This window comes from Mirounga angustirostris, unplaced genomic scaffold, assembly GCF_029215605.1.
Source record: "Mirounga angustirostris isolate CCGP_5_RB_7025 unplaced genomic scaffold, mMirAng1.0.hap1 SCAF_15, whole genome shotgun sequence".
Classification (NCBI taxonomy): domain Eukaryota; kingdom Metazoa; phylum Chordata; class Mammalia; order Carnivora; family Phocidae; genus Mirounga; species Mirounga angustirostris.
This window is the reverse complement of record NW_026991723.1, coordinates 14,123,886-14,143,291: the sequence shown is the minus strand read 5'-3', so window position 1 is coordinate 14,143,291 and position 19,406 is coordinate 14,123,886. Positions and strand designations below refer to the sequence as shown.

The window sequence follows — 19,406 nt, the reverse complement described above, 5'->3', positions numbered from 1 at the left end:
TCTCTCCCTCTTAAGAAAAAAAAAAGCTTCAAGTCGCAAGGAAGTGCTGTAGCAACCTACCCCCCAGCTCTGATCTGCACTCATACCCACACTGACTGGGTTATTCCTTCAGCGGAAAAAAAAAAAATCAAGAGGCATATGTGGGCGCCTGGGTGGCTCAGTTGGTTAAGCGACTGCCTTCGGCTCAGGTCATGATCCTGGAGTCCCGGGATCGAGTCCCGCATCGGGCTCCCTGCTCGGCAGGGAGTCTGCTTCTCCCTCTGACCCTCCTCCCTCTCATGCTCTCTGCCTCTCACTCTCTCTCTCAAATAAATAAATAAAATTAAAAAAAAAAAAAGAGGCAGATGTACTTAATAAGCCTTTGACTGTCTCTCTGCCCAGTGTGCACATGGCGCCCTCTAGCGGCAGAGTAGAGCATTTCCGAAAAGGGAATGGAGGATCCGCTTCTACAGTACACGCTAAGATCTTCCAGCTAGCTTTTTGTTTATATGAGCTTTATTTGAGTTAAAGGTAGAAAATAATGTACTTTCATTTGCAATTTAAGATGCAAGTTTCCATGGCAATCTAAAATAGTTTACGGTGATTCCTTTTATATATACTCTGTCATATTATCCTTTTAGACATTTTTATATATGAGGAATAAGGTTAATCATTTAGAAAGTTTAACAATAATGAGAAAATTCTCCTCCGAAGAATTTCCTTAGTGTGCTCATGATAGCCAAGATGTTTATATTAAGGGCCTGAACCCAACTCATTAAATAAAAATAAAAGCACCTTTTTTTTGGTGCAAAAAAAGGTGATTTTATTAAAGCATGGGGATAGGACCCTTGGGCAGAAAGTTGCTACCAAAAGCACATTTCTTCAAAAGGTGCTAAAGAGGGGCGCCTGGGTGGCTCAGTTGGTTAAGCGACTGCCTTCGGCTCAGGTCGTGATCCTGGAGTCCCAGGATCGAGTCCCGCATTGGGCTCCCTGCTCGGCAGGGAGTCTGCTTCTCCTTCTGACCCTCCCCCTCTCATGTGCTCTCTCTCTCTCATTCTCTCTCTCTCAAATAAATAAATAAAATCTTTAAAAAATAAATAAAGAAAGAAAGAAAGAAAGAAAGAAAGAAGGTGCACCAAAAATATGCACTATACATCTTTTTCAAAAGGACATAAACTGCACGTTTTGGCACTGTCTTCTCCTCAAATTTCCTTTACCAACAGTGTATAGCACGACTTTTGATGTCCAGATGGCACTGTAGGAAGATGACTAAGGCAGTCGTGTGCAGAAAGGCTTGTGTATAATGCAGATAAAATATAAAGATATTATTCCAAAATTAAAGTCTGCAATGGTAGTCGATTAATACCTGAACGTTTTGAAGGGTCTTCAGATAATTAAAAAACATAAATCTTTGTATATTATGCCACTCGAGTCATGTCTTGAATGGCACTCGACGTACAGAATCTCCACCTTTAAAGTGAGTTTTAGGTGGTGCCCGGTTGGCTCAGTCGTTATGCGTCTGCCTTCGGCTCAGGTCATGATCTCAGGGTCCTGGGATCGAGCCCCGCATCGGGCTCCCTGCTCCGCAGGAAGCCTGCTTCTCCTTCTCCCACTCCCCCTGCTTGTGTTCCCTCTCTCGCTGTGTCTTTCTCTGTCAAATAAATAAATAAAATCTTTTTAAAAAATGAGTTTTAATATTGTCTACACAAGCAGATATTTCATTTCTGTTCTGGTTTATAGAACTAGCTACTTATAATAAAGTTTATTTGTAAATAAAATGTTTATAATAAACAGCTTATCCGTCGTGAGAGCCAATTACTTCTCCTAAGCCCTGGTGTAAAATAGATGCATTTCAAATATGGAATGTTTCACATACAGATATTAGACTGTTAAAAATGGTAATCCTGGGGCACCTGGGAGGCTCAGATGGTTAAGCATCTGCCTTTGGTTCAGGTCATGATCTCAGGGTCCTGGGATTGACCCCCTGAGTCAGGCTCCCCGCTCAGCAGGGAATCTGCTTCTCTCTCTCTGCAACTCCTCCTGCTCATGTTCTCTCTCTCTCTCTCTGTCTCAAATGAATAAATAAAATCTCTTTTACAAAAATGATCATCTTAAAAATTCCCCATGCTCCATTATATTGCAAAGCTGAAATTCATCTACTTCTTATAAAAAGTATTTTGTTCATTCAAGCAGCATTTTGCCCCAATCTCCTTCAATTTCCTTCTACCATACCCTATAGTGGACCTACAAGTTTACTGTGCACATGCATTAAACCTTGAAGTAGTTTACAATAGTAACTCTGAGTTCTAAAGTAGCATCTTCATCATATACAAATGTAGTTCAGAGATGATGCTGGAAAGATGACACAGTCCACACATGGTTGACTCCTTCCATTGTTGTGCACGGGGCAAATGCCTTGTGTGTACCTATTATGAGAAACATGACCTCCAACAGATAGGTCGACTCAGCCAGCTTCCTTTCTTTTTCTTTTCTTTTCAAACGCATCACATTCTGTTTGTAAATCTGCAGTATTCCCATCGAAGATATGAGCATTTTAGGATCTATATCAATATGCTTTAAAAAGTTATTCCACGGGCGCCTGGGTGGCTCAGTCGTTAAGCGTCTGCCTTTGGCTCAGGTCATGATCCCAGGGTCCTGGGATGGAGCCCCGCATCGGGCTCCCTGCTCAGCAGGAAGCCTGCTTCTCCCTCTCCCACTCCCCCTGCTTGTGTTCCCTCTCTCGCTGTGTCTCTCTCTGTCAAATAAATAAAATCTTAAATAAATAAATAAATAAATAAATAGTTATTCCACACCAAGGAATGGTAGCTTTCAGGACAATTGATGGGAAATTCTACATATTCATCCATGTTAAATGTCTTCACGTGTTTAAAAGAGAGGTCTCCCTTCTTGTGATGTTCTGTTAGTTGACAACTATTAGGTTTTTTTATAAGATACTAATGACATATGTTAGTACACCTGGTAGACCAACCAGCTCTTCTGATGCTGGGGCAGCAGGAACCCCTGATAACTTTTTCAGAGCAAAAAGTCATCTGATTTGTCCCACATTATTAAATACTCGACTGTGTTGATTTCATTCTTCCCCCTTGGCAAGAGTTGGAAATGATCACTTACACACATCAGCTTCTGATCTTCCAATGATTAACAGAGTAACTTGGGTAAAGCTACAATTTTATTTTATTTTATTTTTTTATTTTTATTTATTTTATTTATTTATTTTTAAGATTTTATTTATTTGACAGAGAGAGACACAGCGAGAGAGGGAACACAAGCAGGGGGAGTGGGAGAGGGAGAAGCAGGCTTCCCGCGGAGCAGGGAGCCCGATGCGGGGCTCGATCCCAGGACCCTGGGATCATGACCTGAGCCGAAGGCAGACGCTTAACGACTGAGCCACCCAGGCGCCCCAAAGCTACAATTTTAGATACAGTTATTGCAGGGTTGGGGAGCTCGGCTGGCAAGAAGGAGTTCCTGAGAAGTTGTATGCTGCAACTTAGTGGGTTTATTTAAGAAGCAGGAGGATAGAAAGGGCTACCCCAGGCAGAAGGAGCCGCACCTGCCCTGTGTGAAGCTACTGCTTATACGTTTAGTGCTCAAGGGCCAGGGGCCCTGCAGGGAGCATTAGATCATAAATGTCTTCTTCGAATTTCCACTTGTAAAACTACTTTTGCAAGACTTCTCTGGTGCTTATCATTCAGTTCAATATTAACTGTGTGTGAGATACACAGGCTGTCAGGAGACCCTTTAAGAATTCAGCAACCTGCCGTATTTGATCCTCATGGGAACTATGCAGGCTATAGGTCAGCCTTCTGGGCTAAAGGTGAACACTTTTCTGCTTCTTTTTTTTTTTTTCTTAAAGATTTTATTTATTAGTGAGAGAGAGAGACAGTGAGACAGGGAACAGAAGCAGGGGGAGTAGGAGAGGGAGAAGCAGGCTTCCCGCCGAGCAGGGAGCCCGATGTGGGACTCGATCCCAGGACCCTGGGATCATGACCTGAGCGGAAGGCAGGCGCTTAACGACTGAGCCACCCAGGCGCCCGCATATTCTGTTCTTCTTAATCATGATGATTTTCTAGCTCCTTTGTGCTGATATAGACATGTATTATTAGCATAATAGCCAAAAATGATGAGTCATTTGACAGTGAACCAGGTGTGGAGAGGTAATCTGCATGCCTTTATTAACAGAGAGTGCATCCAAATAACCATACTCACTTTGTATTTTCCTTTCATGGTGTCATTGCCAACCGAAGCCTGGAAGCATCCTGCATCCAACCACCAAGGACGACTGTGTTTTGGGACATGAAGAATCTGGCACGGCAACCTAACATCACAGTGCAGTATGAATTGCTTCCACCTTATTTTTATTTCCCATAAATATTATGAAACACTTCCTTAAAAAAAAAAAAACGTTCTCTTTGTCTATGCAAAATATTCTAGTAGATGACCTAGAATACAAGTTCAGTTTCAACACTTGAAAGTGGGGCAAGGGGGCCTCCTTTTCTCTCTAGGATCACCCCTGCCAACCTTGCTACACCACTATATTGAATTTCCTCAAAGCAAGAGAAAACAAAAGCCTTTTATATTGCCATGTATTTTTAAACCGATAGCTTCTTTCGCATAGTTCCATTTATTGCATAACTAAGAAGAAAAAAGACTATTCTTACCGAGAGGAAAATTCTTTTGAAAATGTTGTTGCAAACCTTGTAAAATACAGCATATGATGAAAAAAAGTTTTCTTTTCAATGAAAAAAAACCCAAAAACATTAAATCTTGTTTTTGTTTTGTTTTGTTTTTTAAAGATTTTATTTATTTATTTGAGACAGAGAGAATGAGAGAGAGAGAGCCCATGAGAGGGGGGAGGGTCAGAGGGAGAAGCAGACTCCCTGCCGAGCAGGAAGCCCGATGCGGGACTCGATCCCAGGACTCTGGGATCATGACCCGAGCCGAAGGCAGTCGCCCAACCAACTGAGCCACCCAGGCGCCCAAAAACAGATTAAATCTTAATATAGGTGCTCTATTAATTTTAGAATGTTCTACATGAAATCTATGTATTAGGTTTCAGTGAAGTGAAAAATATCCTGCAGAGTTGGAAATACACCTTTGTATTTTGTTCACGTTCTTTGCAAAGGATGTGGCATCTTTGAAGACAGAACAGATAGAAAATGGAAGCATATGTTTAAAAAAAATGATCTTAGGCATCTATGACCTTCACATAGGTTGAAATTTGACTTGCTCTGCTGTTATTAATGGGCTCAGGCAAATTCAAACCCTTACAACATTTATGTATGTCACATGATAGGATAAATATTCAAAGACAAAAACTAATCATATAAATAAAAATTAAAAGCACTCTGCCTTAATTTCCTTATTTAAAAAATTCTTCTCGAAGCTAGAGGCACATTGTTAAAAATTGTAACCCTGAGTACAGAAACCTTGACCTTTGCCTGGCAACGACTCATAAATACTTATTACAAGGAAACTGAGGCATGGTCTGTCAAACCTTTTATTAGGTTGACAAATCAATGTGAAAAATATTTAGCAACCTTACTCACACTTGCTAATGGCATCTTTCAGAGAGAGAAGCTGAAGTGGCTTACAGATCATTACTGTTATTCCTCTAGATAATATTTTTCAAGTGTCACTAAATTTTATAGCTTGGTAAGGTCTTTCTATTTAGGTAAGGTCTGAAGGGACCTGCACTACTTCCAATCCCTATTTTAGTTTTTTTTTAATAAATAAATGACCAGGTTTGTCATTTTAAATATTGGGTGAACTTTTAATTCTACAGTTTTAATTTTGTTTTAAGTGTAGTGTTTCATATTGAGAAACTTGAGAAAGCAATTAACAGGTTTTTTTTTTTAAGATTTTATTTATTTATTTGACAGAGAGAGGCACAGCGAGAGAGGGAACACAAGCAGGGGGAGTGGGAGAGGGAGAAGCAGGCTTCCAGCTGAGCAGGGAGCCCCACAGATGTGGGGCTCGATCCCAGGACCCTGAGATCATGACCTGAACCGAAGGCAGATGCCCAACAACTGAGCCACCCAGGTGCCCTGGCAATTAACAGGTTTAAAAAGATTATGTTGAATGTAGTATTTTTCCAGAGTATATTTTTTTCTTTGTTTTGTTTTGTTTCTTTTAAGTAAACTCTATACCCAACATGGGGCTACAACTCACGAACCCCAAATCAGGAGTCATGGTACTCTACCAAATGAGCCAGCCAGGTGTCCCTTTTCCAGAGTTTTTATTTGGGGTGCTCATTAAATGGCTGGATTATTGGGGAATGTCACCTTCTAATTCAGTTCATTCAGCTCATTCTGGGAGGCAGGAAGCAGCACCTTTCTCTGAAAAGGGTGTATGAAGCCTCACTCCAAGGCAGTATTTAGGTAGTACCATATTATTGTTATAATGTGTGGCATTTAATAACGCATTTCCACAATTGTTAATCCATTTGACTCTTAGATTTTTTAATTTTTATTTTTAAGTCATCTCTACACCCAACGTGGGGCTCAAACTTATAACCCTGAGATCAACAGTTGCACGCTCCACCAACTGAGTCAGGCAGGCACCCTCCATTTGATTCTTTTTTTTTTTTTTTAAAGATTTTTATTTATTTATTTGACAGAGAGAAACACAGCGAGAGAGGGAACACAAGCAGGGGGAGCGGGAGAGGGAGAAGCAGGCCTCCCGCCGAGCAGGGAGCCTGATGCGGGGCTCGATCCCAGGACCCCGGGATCACGACCCGAGCCGAAGGCAGACGCTCAACGACTGAGCCACCCAGGTGCCCCCTTCCTCCATTTGATTCTTAACCAACTGAGCCACCCAGGTGCCCCTCCATTTGATTCTTATCACAATCCTGAAGTAGTGAAAACAGATGCTGTTGTCCTGTTTTCTAAGGTTCCAGAGGTAAATGAACATATCTAAGGACACAGAGCTCTAAGTGGTGGAAGCAAGCTTTGAACTCCAAATCTTTGTGACTCCAAGTCTCAAGCTTTTTTTTTTTACAACTTAAAGTAAAATGTTCTAGATCTTTTTTGGGGAGGGGCTTTATTATTATTATTATTATTATTATTATTGAGGTATAATTGGCATATAACATTAATTTCAGGTGTAAAACATAATGGTTTTATATTTGTATAAATTGTGAAATTCTCATCACAATAAAAACCAAATCCCTTACTTTTTTATTTTATTTTTTTTATTTATTCATTTGAAAGAGAGACAAAGGCAGAGAGAGCACAAGCAGGGGCAGAGGGAGAAGCAGACTCCCCACTGAGCTGGGAGCCCGATGTGGGGCTCGATCCCAGGACCTGGAGATCATGACCCGAGCCGAAGGCAGATGCTTAACCATCTGAACCACCCAGGCGCCCCCAAAACCAGATCCTTTAATATGCAAACTCTTAACTGCTACCAGTACTCCCCATTCCTCACCAAACCCTACTAGTGAGGGGCCCTAGTGGTGGCTTTCTGGGTCACAAGGGAAGGTAGGAAAGATAAGCCAGTCTAAGCTTATGATGCTCACTGGCATCTTGGCAGCTAGATATATACTGTCACAGTATTACCTCGAAGGAGTAAACTTTAGTCAAGTTTAAATACATTAGGACCCTCTGCTGCACAATTCCCTCCTGTCAGCCCCTCACCTTAGCAACCCACATGCCAGATAAGCAGAAGTTTATCAGGAAAGATTACAAGAAAGTGCCAGCAAATGCAGCCTCCATTCCCAGTTCCAAAGTTATCTCCAGGTCTCAGTGGTGCTCACTTTCCTGCTGTCTGGCATCTTGTGACATTCAGCTCTTGCTCATGAGCCCTGGAAAAGTCCCAGATGGATCCCAACACTCCCAGCACTTGGCACCAAAGGTCCCATTTGGATCTTTCCATGACTTTCCTAATATCCAGCCCCCAGAGATAAGAATAATGCTAACATTACATAAATGCTACCGGTAAAAAAAATAAGGGAGAGAGAGAGAGGAAGGAGAGAGAGGGGAAGGAGAGAGAGAACGATGTCGTTCTAATAGATTGCACAGATTTCAAAAAAGATTGCCAATGATCACTTAGTGGCCCTTGTGATTATAGTGAGAAACAAATAAAATTAACTGAATATTTTTTTAATGCCAGGCAGTGTGCCAAGAGCTTTACATGCATTTTATCATGAAATCCTTACAGTCATTTCATGAGAAAAATATTATTCTTATCCCCATTTTACAGATGAGAAAAACAGAGATCCAGAAAGTCACAGTAGTTTGCTCAAGCTCACTTCATTTGCAAATTATGGGGCTGAAATGTTCACGAAGGCTGAGAGTGGCATTTGGGTCTTAAAAGCATTGTTTAGGGAGACAAAGGAAGGACATATGGGCCAAGGGGTGATTGTAAACCTGTTGCATTTATATAAAGCTTCTATGATTTGCTAGGAAATATGTGTGGCTGAGATGAATCATGAATGGCCCCTCATTTTGTTAGGATTGGGCAGTTGATCAAAGTATTTGTTGTGCTGATATAGAAATAATGCCCCATAAACGGATGCTTTTCTGCTTTCCAAATCAAATACTTGATTTGCAGGAGCTTACAGAGCCCATCCCCGGGGTTTAGACTGCTACAAAGTAGTTTCTCTGCACTGCCGAAGTGGCTAAGAATAGATAGATTCATTATTATTTTTAGACAACGAATTTATCTTTTTGTAGTTGTGCTTTAGTACAGTGAAGAGAGCGGATAAACACTTTTCGTGGGAGGCCTTATTTTTGGGTTAAAAGGCTCACAAATACACATGTTATTTCTTCATTTGTTTTGACCAGTGGTATTGACTATATTGACTATATTCCCTATGCTGTACTCCGTGACTTGTTTATTTTATAACTGGAACTTTGTACCTCTTTTTCCTAGTCACCCATGCCCTCACCCACCTCTATTCCGGCCACCGCCAGTTTGTTTTCTGTATTTGAGTCTGTTTTTCTTGTGTTGGTCCCATCCACTTACTTTGAATGGTGAGGTGGGGGAGAAGTGTTCTGTGGTGCTGTGATTAGGTCTGTGCCTGTGGACTATGAGCTTCAAGGTGCTTCTCGTATTTTCCTCCTCTCCTCAGGTGGGACAGGATGGCTAGCCTGGGCTGGAGCTGGGGATTTCTTTTCTCCCATTTGGGAAGGTAGGTGGGGTTGGACATTTCCCTATTGGGCTCTGATAAACCCCAGCAGGTTAAGCTCCAGTCAGAGTTTCTCCTTAAGGCAGACCTTGCTAAGAAGGGAATGATCTGATATATTTAAATTTTTTTTAGTTTTTTTTTTTTTTTTTTTAAGATTTATTTATTTGAGAGAGAGATCTTGAGTGTGGGGAGGAGCAGAGAGACAGGGAGAGACTCTCAAGCAGATTCCCTACTTAGCGGGGAGCCTGTAATGGGGCTCGATCTCATGACCCTGAGATCATGACCTGAGCTGAAATCAAGAGTTGGACACTCAACCGGCTGAGCCACCCAGGCGCCCCTTTTAGGTTTTATTTTTAAGTAAGTCTCTACACCGAAGATCGGGCTCAAACCTACAACTCTGAGATCCAGAGTTGCATGATCTCCTGACTAAGTCAGCCAGGTACCCTGATCTGATGTATTTCAAAATAATTGCTTATTCCCTCCCCCTGCCAGGGGAGAAAGTGGTAGAGCTCCAGGATGTAAAACATAGAAGGACAAGGTCCTCCTAATAACTGAGTTCCCTGAAGTTTGTATCTCTTGGACTTGTCCACACTGAGCCTCCAGTAATTCATCAATGACAGCTCAGGTTTCCCTACCTTGACGCTGGTTCTCCTGGAGGCTTCTGCTTTGGGAAGTTCTCTGTATCTACCTGTCAGTCCCTCCAATTCAGGGGAGGGGGGCATCAGTTTGCCCTGTGACTTCCCTTCTCTAAGGAATTGAAAAAGCATTGTTGATTTTTCAGTTCATTCAGCTTTTGTTAAGATAGAGACGAGGGCGCCTGGGTGGCTCAGTTGGTTGAGTGACTGCCTTCAGCTCAGGTCATGATCCTGGAGTCCTGGGATCGAGTCCCGCATCGGGCTCCCTGCTCAGTGGGGAGTCTGCTTCTCCCTCTCCCTCTCCCCCCTCTTGTGCTCTCTCTTTCATTCTCTCAAATAAATAAATAAAAATCTTAAAAAAAAAAAAGATAGAGACGAACCATGAGAGACTATGGCCTCTGAGAAACAAACTGAGGGTTCTAGAGGGGAGGGGTTGGGAGGATGGGTTGGCCTGGTAATGGGTATCAAAGAGGGCACGCTCTGCATGGAGCACTGGGTGTTATGCACAAACAATGAATCGTGGAACACTACATCAAAAACTAATGATGTAATGTATGATGATTAACATAACATAATTTTAAAAAAGGGAAAAAATAAGATAGATGGCGACTTCTCAGCTTCTTAGATGCAGTGCTGGAAAGCAAAAGTTCTCACACATCTTTTAGAAATGAGAAATACTGAGACTAAACCTCTTCCTTTTCTTCCTTCTGTCTGTAGACTGGTAGCAGCTATAATTATCAGTGGAAGAATTTATTCATAGAGGAATCTGTATGTATGTAAGATAATCTCAATATGAAAACGTTTTACGTATGTTCGATGCTATGATTTGAGACATTACAACGTAATAGTAAACCGCATATACTGGGGTTCGGATACTGGCTTTGCCGTAGATGACCAGCATGGTCTTGAGCAAGATATCAGCCTATTTGAGTTTTTTTTTCTTTTTTTTTTTAAGATTTTATTTATTTATTTGACAGAGAGCACAAGCAGGGGGAGCAGCAGAGGGAGACAGAGAAGCAGGCTGTCTGCTGAGCAGGGAGCCCGATGTGGGACTTGATCCCCAGACCCCGGGATCATAACCTGAGCAGAAGGCAGACGCTTAACTGATTGAGCCACCCAGGTGCCCTAAAAATATAATATAAATATTTTAAATAAATATGTAACATAAGTAGAAAAATATAAAATGTAAAAATGTAAAATATATTTTAAGAAGGATAATAATGCCTATATGCAGAAAAGGGTTAGAAGACGTAAGATAGACATAGCAGTCCTGAGATTGCCCCCCTTTGAAAGGCCTGCTTGAAAGTTTGGCAATTTGGATTTGGGAAGGGTTCCCACCATTGTCTCATTAAGAGTTGCTTACTGGGCTGAAATGTGCAAGTGATATGGTTTATGCCAAAAACCTGATTTCCTTCGGGGAGTCTGGAATTTGAGACATGCTGAGCCCAGAGTGCCTATCTGAGCAGTCCCCCATAAAAATCTTGGGCACTGAGTCTTCCAGTGAGCTTTCCCTGCTAGACAACATCTTAACGTGCTGAGCGTGTAGTGGGGGGAAATGGAGCATGGCACCTTTCTGAGCCTTTGAGAAAATAATTTGTCCTACCACTTCCTCTGCTTAAAAAAGTGCAATGTATTAATAGCTGACGAGAACCTATTTGAGATCAAGACATGACGACAACAGGATGTACTTTTTTGTTTTCGAGGTAGAACTCATGCCTGGCTAATCAACTAGAAAGTTTGATATTTGCATGCCTCAGGAAGAAGGAAGATCCTAGATGGTTTGGGGGTTGTATTCTCTAGCTTTTATTTACCCAGACTGGGTCCCTACATGCAAATTGAAGTATTTCTGCTGGGCCCTCCAGGTTTTAACCCCCTTCACTGTCATGTTTATCAAAAATAGATGAAAACTTGAAGGCATATGCATTTTTTGGTTACTGCTGCAGTTCTTATACTCAGTGACATGCAAGACTGCCGGATTTGTGTGGGCCCTTGCACAGGAAAGCACTCTGTCTCAGGTCCAGGGTGATCACTCAGGCCATGTGAGCCTGCAACCCCCACGGTATTGGAGCTCTCAATGGTAGGAAAAGATGTGTATAGATCTGTGGCCAGTCCCAGTGGGGGATCACGAGTCAGGGCCTTGGGGACGGAGAGAAAGGCCATGCTATCTGTAGTAGAGAATCACATGCCTTTGGAAAATGACTCCTGTCATTCTGTAAAGCTCTGGTCAGGATAGAAGGCAGGCCTGTCAATTGGTCACCAAGTGATCATGCAGTAAAACTTCTCATCATGAACTGCGGCTGATCAACCAAGTCATAAATACGGGGTTCCTATCAGCAATCCATCATAAAATGAAGGTGCTACATCCAGAATTGAGAATAAGCAGGACCAGAGGGTACAAGTAAGCTGCATGAGCAGGATCCCAGATTCTACACACTGCCCTCCCCCCCCACCATGGTCCCTCCAGCTCATGCTCATGGTTGTATGGGCATTCTGCAATTCTGCATGACCAACCAAAGAATGAGAAAAGGGTCAAGTTTGATTGGCAGATGGGTCCACCCTGCATGTTGAGTGCAAGCTAAAAATGGATGGTATCTTCTTCTTTTTTTTTTTTTAATATTTTATTTATTTATTAGACAGAAAGAGGGAGCACAAGCAGGGGGAGCGGCAGAAGGCACTGTGTTTCCTTCTTCAAGGTAGAAGACACAAGATAAAATATCCCTTCAGGTATAGCTACGGCAAGGCTCCCCCACTCTGGAGCACATGTGTCTTACCAAGCCTTCTGATGTCATCCAGTCCGATCAATGCCGTGTCACCAGGGTCGTAGATTAATGGGATGTTCTGTGCGCTGTGAAGATCATCTAGATCTCTTTGGACTGTAGTGTGACAGAAGGAAGCAGAGTTAATATAACGTGGAGGGAAAACTGTAAATATAACGTGGAGGGAAAACTATTGTTGTCTATTACATGGGAATTCAAGCTGTTGCAGGTCCTTCTTTTCTGACGGGGATAGAAAAGAACACACCTGCAGCATCAAAATCAACTTCTGTTGTCCCAGTCATTGACGTTGTTTACAATAATTTACGTACAAAAAAATTTGTGAGTGCTTAAGAACAGTGATTGTTCTCTGGGATATTTACAGAAGGTACACAGTGTGGTACACATCTCATTGCTGGAATAGGGCTTCCTAGGGCAAGTGCATCTTTGGCCAGATGTGGCAATACTGTCTAGGAATTCAAGGGTTATACACTTGGTAACCACATCCGAAGCTGAAGTAGAATGTGAACAAGAATATTTACAGAAGTGGTATAAAAATGATCAAGTAGGGGCGCCTGGGTGGCTCAGTTGGTTGGGCGACTGCCTTCGACTCAGGTCATGATCCTGGGGTCCTGGGATCGAGCCCCACATCGGGCTCCCTGCTCGGCAGGGAGTCTGCTTCTCCCTCTGACCCTCCCCCCTCTTGTGCTCTCTCTCTCTCTCTCTCTCATTCTCTCTCTCAAATAAATAAAATCTTAAAATAAATAAATAAATAAAAATGATCAAGTACAGGGGCGCCTGGGTGGCTCAGTCAGTTAAGCATCTGCCTTCGGCTCAGGTCACGATCCCAGGGTCCTGGGATCGAGCCCCACATCGGGCTCCCTGCTCAGCGGGGAGTCTGCTTCTCCCTCTCCCTCTGCCCCTGCCCTTGCTCTCTCTCGTTCGCTCCCTCTCACGTACTCTCTCTCTCCCTAATAAATAAATAAAATCTTAAAAAAAAATGATCAAGTATATAAGCTTGATCTATGGAAAGATATTTTTTTAAAAAACTCTTTATTGAAATTCAATTTAGTAACATAATGCATTATTAGTTTCAAGGGTAGAATTTAGTGATTCTCCAGTTGCATATAATACCCAGTGCTTGTTACATCAAGTGCCCTCCTTACTGCCCATCACCCAGTTATCCCGTCCCTCTACCCCTTCCTCTCCAGCAACCCTCAGTTTGTTCCCTATATAGTTAGGAGTCTCTTACGGTTGGCTTCCCTCTGTTTTTATCTTATCTTATTTTTCCTTCCCTTTCCCTATGTTCATCTGTTTTTTTCTTAAATTCCACATATGAGTGAAGTCATATGGTATTTGTCTTTCTCTGACTGACTGACTTTGCTTAGCATATTACCCTCTAGTTCCATCCACGTCGTTGCAAATGGCCAGATTTCATTCTTTTTGCTGGCTTATGGAAAGACATCTTGACACTCTTCCAGACTGGAGGAAGAAAGAGACTTCAACTGTTATCTCAATTACCTTTTCAGAGTGGGGTATTACTGGTTTAGACCTCCAGGGTGGAGACTTGTCTCAGAAGTCAAGCTAGATCATCATCTGTGCTTACAACTGATTTCGCTGGCTACAGGTGTCCAAAGCAACACGGTGTCTAGCCATATCTATCAACAGGTCCTCTGCAGTCTATGTGCCTGAGGCCATATTAATCTCTATCTAAGATACTACATCTGGCCTGGCAGCAGTGATCAGGCTACTACTCGGTTGAGTTTGTGGTAAGTCTACAATCATCCCACCGGATTCATTCTACAGGTGCCAGACTGGTGAATTATTGGAAGTATGATGGAGACCAAATGCCTAGATCCTTTAGATGCTAGGATACAATGTTGTTTGTTGCTTCACAAGGAGGTATGGGCCACACCTGGAGACTCACATACCACCAAGCCATTTTCAGATACCAGCAGGGGTCCTACAAGTCAAATCAACTCTGACACTATCTACTTAGAGATAGTGTCATATTCCACAGGTTAAAGGCTCAGTCCTGCAAGACTGCCCCTCACCTCCCCACATCAGATACCAATCACAAGTCAGCTTGTTGCCTAGGCTTCAGACTGGCCAGCTATAGATTGGACGTTCCCAAGACCCTCAACTTAGGTTTGATTAATTTGCTAGAGGGGATCACAGAACTCAAAGAAACCTCTTACTTACTAGATTACTGGTTTATTATAAAAGAATATAACTCAGGGGCAGCTAGATGCAAGAGATGCAGAGGGCAAGGTATGGGGCAAAGGAGGATGTGGAGCTTCCATGCTCTCTCTAGAGCAAGCCTCTCTCCCCAAATCTCCATGTGTTCCCCAACCTGGAAGCTCTCTGAACCCTGTCCTCTTTTTTTTTTTTTTTTAAGATTTTATTTATTTATTTGAGACAGAGAGAATGAGAGAGACAGAGAGCACATGAGAGGGGGGAGGGTCAGAGGGAGAAGCAGGCTCCCTGCCGAGCAGGGAGCCCGATGCGGGACTCGATCCAGGGACTCCAGGATCATGACCTGAGCTGAAGGCAGTCGCTTAACCAACTGAGCCACCCAGGCGCCCTGAACCCTGTCCTCTTGGGTTTTCATGGAGGCTTCATTACATAGGAATGATTGATTAAATTACTGGCCACTGGGGATTGATTCAACATCCAACCCCTCTCCTTACCCCAGAGATCAGGGGGATGGATGGGACTGAAAGTTCCAACCCTCTAGTCATATGGTTGGTTCCCCAGGTAACCAGCCCCCATCCTTAGGTTCAGTCTTAAAGATGACTTATTAATACAACCAGAGACACTGTTGTCACTCTCATCACTTAGGAAATTCTAAGGTTTTTAGAAGCTCTGTGACAGGGGCACCTCGGTGGCTCAGTTGGTTAAGCATCTGCCTTTAGCTCAGGTCAGGTCTCAGGGTCCTGGGATTGAGCCCCACATCAGGCTCCCTGCTCAGTGGCAGGTCTGCTTTTCCCTCTCCCTCTGTGATCCCTATCACTCTCATTCTCTCTCAAAAAAATAAATAAAAATCTTAAAAAAAAAAAAAAGCTCTGTGCCAGAAATGGGGACAAAGACCAAATATATATTATTATAAATCACAATATCACAGCTAACATTAGGTGGGAGACTGCTGTCTCATTTCTAGGGCCCATCAACCGGATGTTGGTGACATACTGGTAGAATGAACTGGTCTGAAGCATTCAGTTTGATCCAATAATTTTTATATCTATGTTCTCTTTCCTGGGGCCGCCAAAAATCATCAGTACCATGTGGAAAGGGAAAAATACATGTTCTCTTTTCTCTTCTCTGCTTTCGTACTCACCCTCCTTCTGTCTCTTTTCCACATAGCAGCTAGAATGACCCATCATAAAACACAAGTCAGATGGTGATACTGCCCTTCTGAAAAGCCTCCTTCTGGTGGTTTCCCATGACTCTTAGAAGACGATTCAAAGCCCCTCCTGTGGCCTCCGAGCCTTTATGTGGTTTGACACCAGCTTACGTCCTGGACTTCGCTCCACCATCTCCCCTGATCACCTCCCTCCAACCACAGTGGCCTCCTAGCTGTTTCTAACACATGGAGCACATTCCCTCTCCAGGGCTTTTGCATTTCCTGTTCTGTTTTCCTGGAAAACTCTTTCCCCAGATGCTTACATGACTCGCTCCTTCACTCCATTCTGGTGTCTGTTCAAGTGCTTTTTCTCAGCCAAGCCTTCCCTAACTCTCCTCTGTCATAAAAGCTTCCCATTGCTCTTTTTCTCTTTCCCCTACTGCATTTTTCTTTCTGGCACTTATTACATTGTGACATTATATCAAATAATTGCTTGTTTACCTGTTTATTGTCTTCCTCCCCAACCTCAACAAGAAAGCTCATTCCACATGGCTGGATTTGTTTTGCTCCTTGTTATGTCTCCAGCTCCTGGAACAAGGCCTGGCATACAGTGAAAACTCAATATAGATTTGTTGAATAAATAAATGCACACTCAGTTGTCTTTCTTTTTCTTTCTTTCTTTCTTTCTTTTTTTTTTTTTTTAAAGATTTTATTTATTTATTTGAGACAGAGAGAATGAGAGACAGAGAGCAGGAGAGGGAGGAGGGTCAGAGGGAGAAGCAGACTCCCCACCGAGCAGGGAGCCCGATGCGGGACTCGATCCCGGGACTCCAGGATCATGACCTGAGCCGAAGGCAGTCGCTTAATCAACTGAGCCACCCAGGCGCCCCTTTCTTTTTCTTCATGAGGAATCATGGACTCTTTTTTTTTTTTTTTAAAGATTTTATTTATTTATTTGACAGAGAGAGACACAGCGAGAGAGGGAACACAAGCAGGGGGAGTGGGAGAGGGAGAAGCAGGCTTCCTGCGGAGCAGGGAGCCCGATGAGGGGGGCCGATCCCAGGACCCTGAGATCATGACCTGAGCTGAAGGCAGACGCTTAACGACTGAGCCACGCAGGCACCCCTCCTTCCTAAATTTAAGTGCCTGTTTGCTGCAGCTACATTCAAGGCAGCAAGATCCCCTTGTCAAATAGAAATACAAGGGCTTTACCTCTAAAGCTTTTATGGTCCGTTCTGCCTGTCACTGCCAGGTCCAGTCCTTCTTGCTACAGGTTACCTTGGGAGTTCTTAACATGGACTTGGTGAACTTCAACGAAATTAATGGGTGGGACTCTGGGGGCTCAGGAATCTCCTGAGGGGCGCCTGGGTGGCTCAGTCGTTAAGCGCCTGCCTTCGGCTCAGGTCATGATCCCAGGGTCCTGGGATCGAGCCCCACATTGGGCTCCCTGCTCTGCGAGAAGCCTACTTCTCCCTCTCCCACTCCTCCTGCTTGTGTTCCCTCTCTCACTGTGTCTCTCTGTCAAATAAATACATAAATAATCTTAAAAAAAAAAAAAAAAAAGAATCTCCTGAAATAGAACCAGAATTGGGTGTTCGTATTTCTGGATTTTGCAGGGGCCCCACACCACCTCCAGAGGTTAAAAATTCCTCAAATAGTGGTGGTTATCGCTCTTCACCGTGCTTTCATCCACTCTTTGTTGCTATTTATTGGGCAGAGATTGGAGGAGTAGCAGAGGCCTGAACTTCTCCCTTCTCTTCCTTAGGAGGGTGTAATAACGTGAAAAAAGTACAGTCACTGTGAAAGTTGACCATAAATACTAAAGAATGAAAACCTAGATCAATCTAACTGTTCAACCCTCTTCCCAGCTGCCTCCAGTTCTTTATGGAATGGTATACCTTGCACATTCACACATATTGAAGTCTGTTCATCCATCCATCTGCCCGTCCATCCGTCCATCCACCCATCCATCCGTCCATCTATCCATCTGCCCATTCATCCACCCACCCATCTGTCCACCCACATATCCATCCGTTCTTCCATCTGTGCATCCATCCACCCATACACACATCCATCCATCCATCCATCCATCCATCCATCCATCCATCCATCCATCCTTCTACTCATTCATCCAAAAAATTTCCCACAGCATGTCATTCTCAAATGAGTGAGACATACTCTTTTTGGTTTTTTTTCACATTCTGATCCCAGTGACATAATTCCACTTTCAAATAGGCTTTCTTCCCTGTTATCTTTACTGCAATTCTGATCTTGGATATTAAGAATAATGTCTCGGGGCTCCTGGGTGGCTCAGTCGTTAAGCGGCTGCTTTTGGCTCAGGTCATGATCCCAGGGTCCCGGGATCGAGCCCCGCATCGGGCTCCCTGCTCAGCAGGAAGCCTGCTTCTCCCTCTCCCACTCCCCCTGCTTGTGTTCCCTCTCTCACTATGTCTCTGTCAAATAAATAAATAAAATCTTAAAAAAAAAAAAAAAGAAGAATGTCTTCAGCCAGTAACAATTCCATAGCATTGTTCTACATGCTTTGGGACATGGTTAATACTCACTGGTTGGAGTAAAAATGAAAAAAAGATACTTGCTTCTTCTTGCAATGAAAATAACTTTATTTTTCCTGTTTAATGAAATAATAAGTGATATAAAATTCACACTTTACTAAAGATAAATAGTTAATTGAAATCAATTCTAGTCTTGCCTGGAAGTCATCCATTGCTAGTGATATTTTGGTATATTTATTTTCAGATTTTTTTCAGTTCCCACACACACCTGTACGCATTTACTTTAAAAAGGGGCGATTATACTACAGATGGTATTTTAGAGTTTGCTTTACCATTTCATGTATAATAGGCCTGTTTCATTAAATATACATTTGCCTTATTATTTAATGGCTATAGAGAGTCTAATATATTGACAAAACATTTTTTAAAAACCTCTCATAATAAGAACTTATTTTTAAAACTTTGTTTTTATTATTTTTTATTTTTTTAAAGATTTTATTTATTTATTTGACAGAGAGAGACCTAGCAAGAAAGGGAACACAATCAGGGGGGCTGAGCAGGGAGCCCGATGCGGGGCTCGATCCCAGGACTCTGGGATCATGACCTGAGCTGAGGGCAGACACTTAACAACTGAGCCACCCAACTGCCCCTATTTTTATTATTTTTTAAAGTAGGCTCCACGCCCAACGTGGGGTTTGAACTCATGACCCTGACATCAGGCCTCGTATCCTCTACTGACTGAGCCAGCCAAGCAACCCCCCCAAAATTTTTAAAAATAACTTCTGAAAAATTTGCCTAATGAAAAAAAACCCCTCCCATTGATGGGTATTGAGATCATTTCCTTCCCCCCCCCCATTATTATAAACAGTATTGGGGGAATATCCTTGTACAAACACCCATGTACACTTGTCTGAGTATTTCTGTTGGATACAGTCTGGGTTTTGGTGTGTGTTTTGTTTTTTTTTTTTTCTGTAAAATTTCAGTTGCTTGGATAATCTGTAAGGTTCCTTCTATCTCAGAATCCACATTGTGGAAGAT

The 19,406-nt window shown here is 42.7% G+C and overlaps 1 pseudogene; it reads right to left on the bottom strand.

Annotated features, from left to right (window-relative positions):
- Window positions 1–1,758: 1,758 nt before the first annotated feature.
- Window positions 1,759–3,184, bottom strand: LOC135362720 (glucosamine-6-phosphate isomerase 2-like; annotated as a pseudogene).
- Between the last annotated feature and the right edge of the window lie 16,222 nt (window positions 3,185–19,406).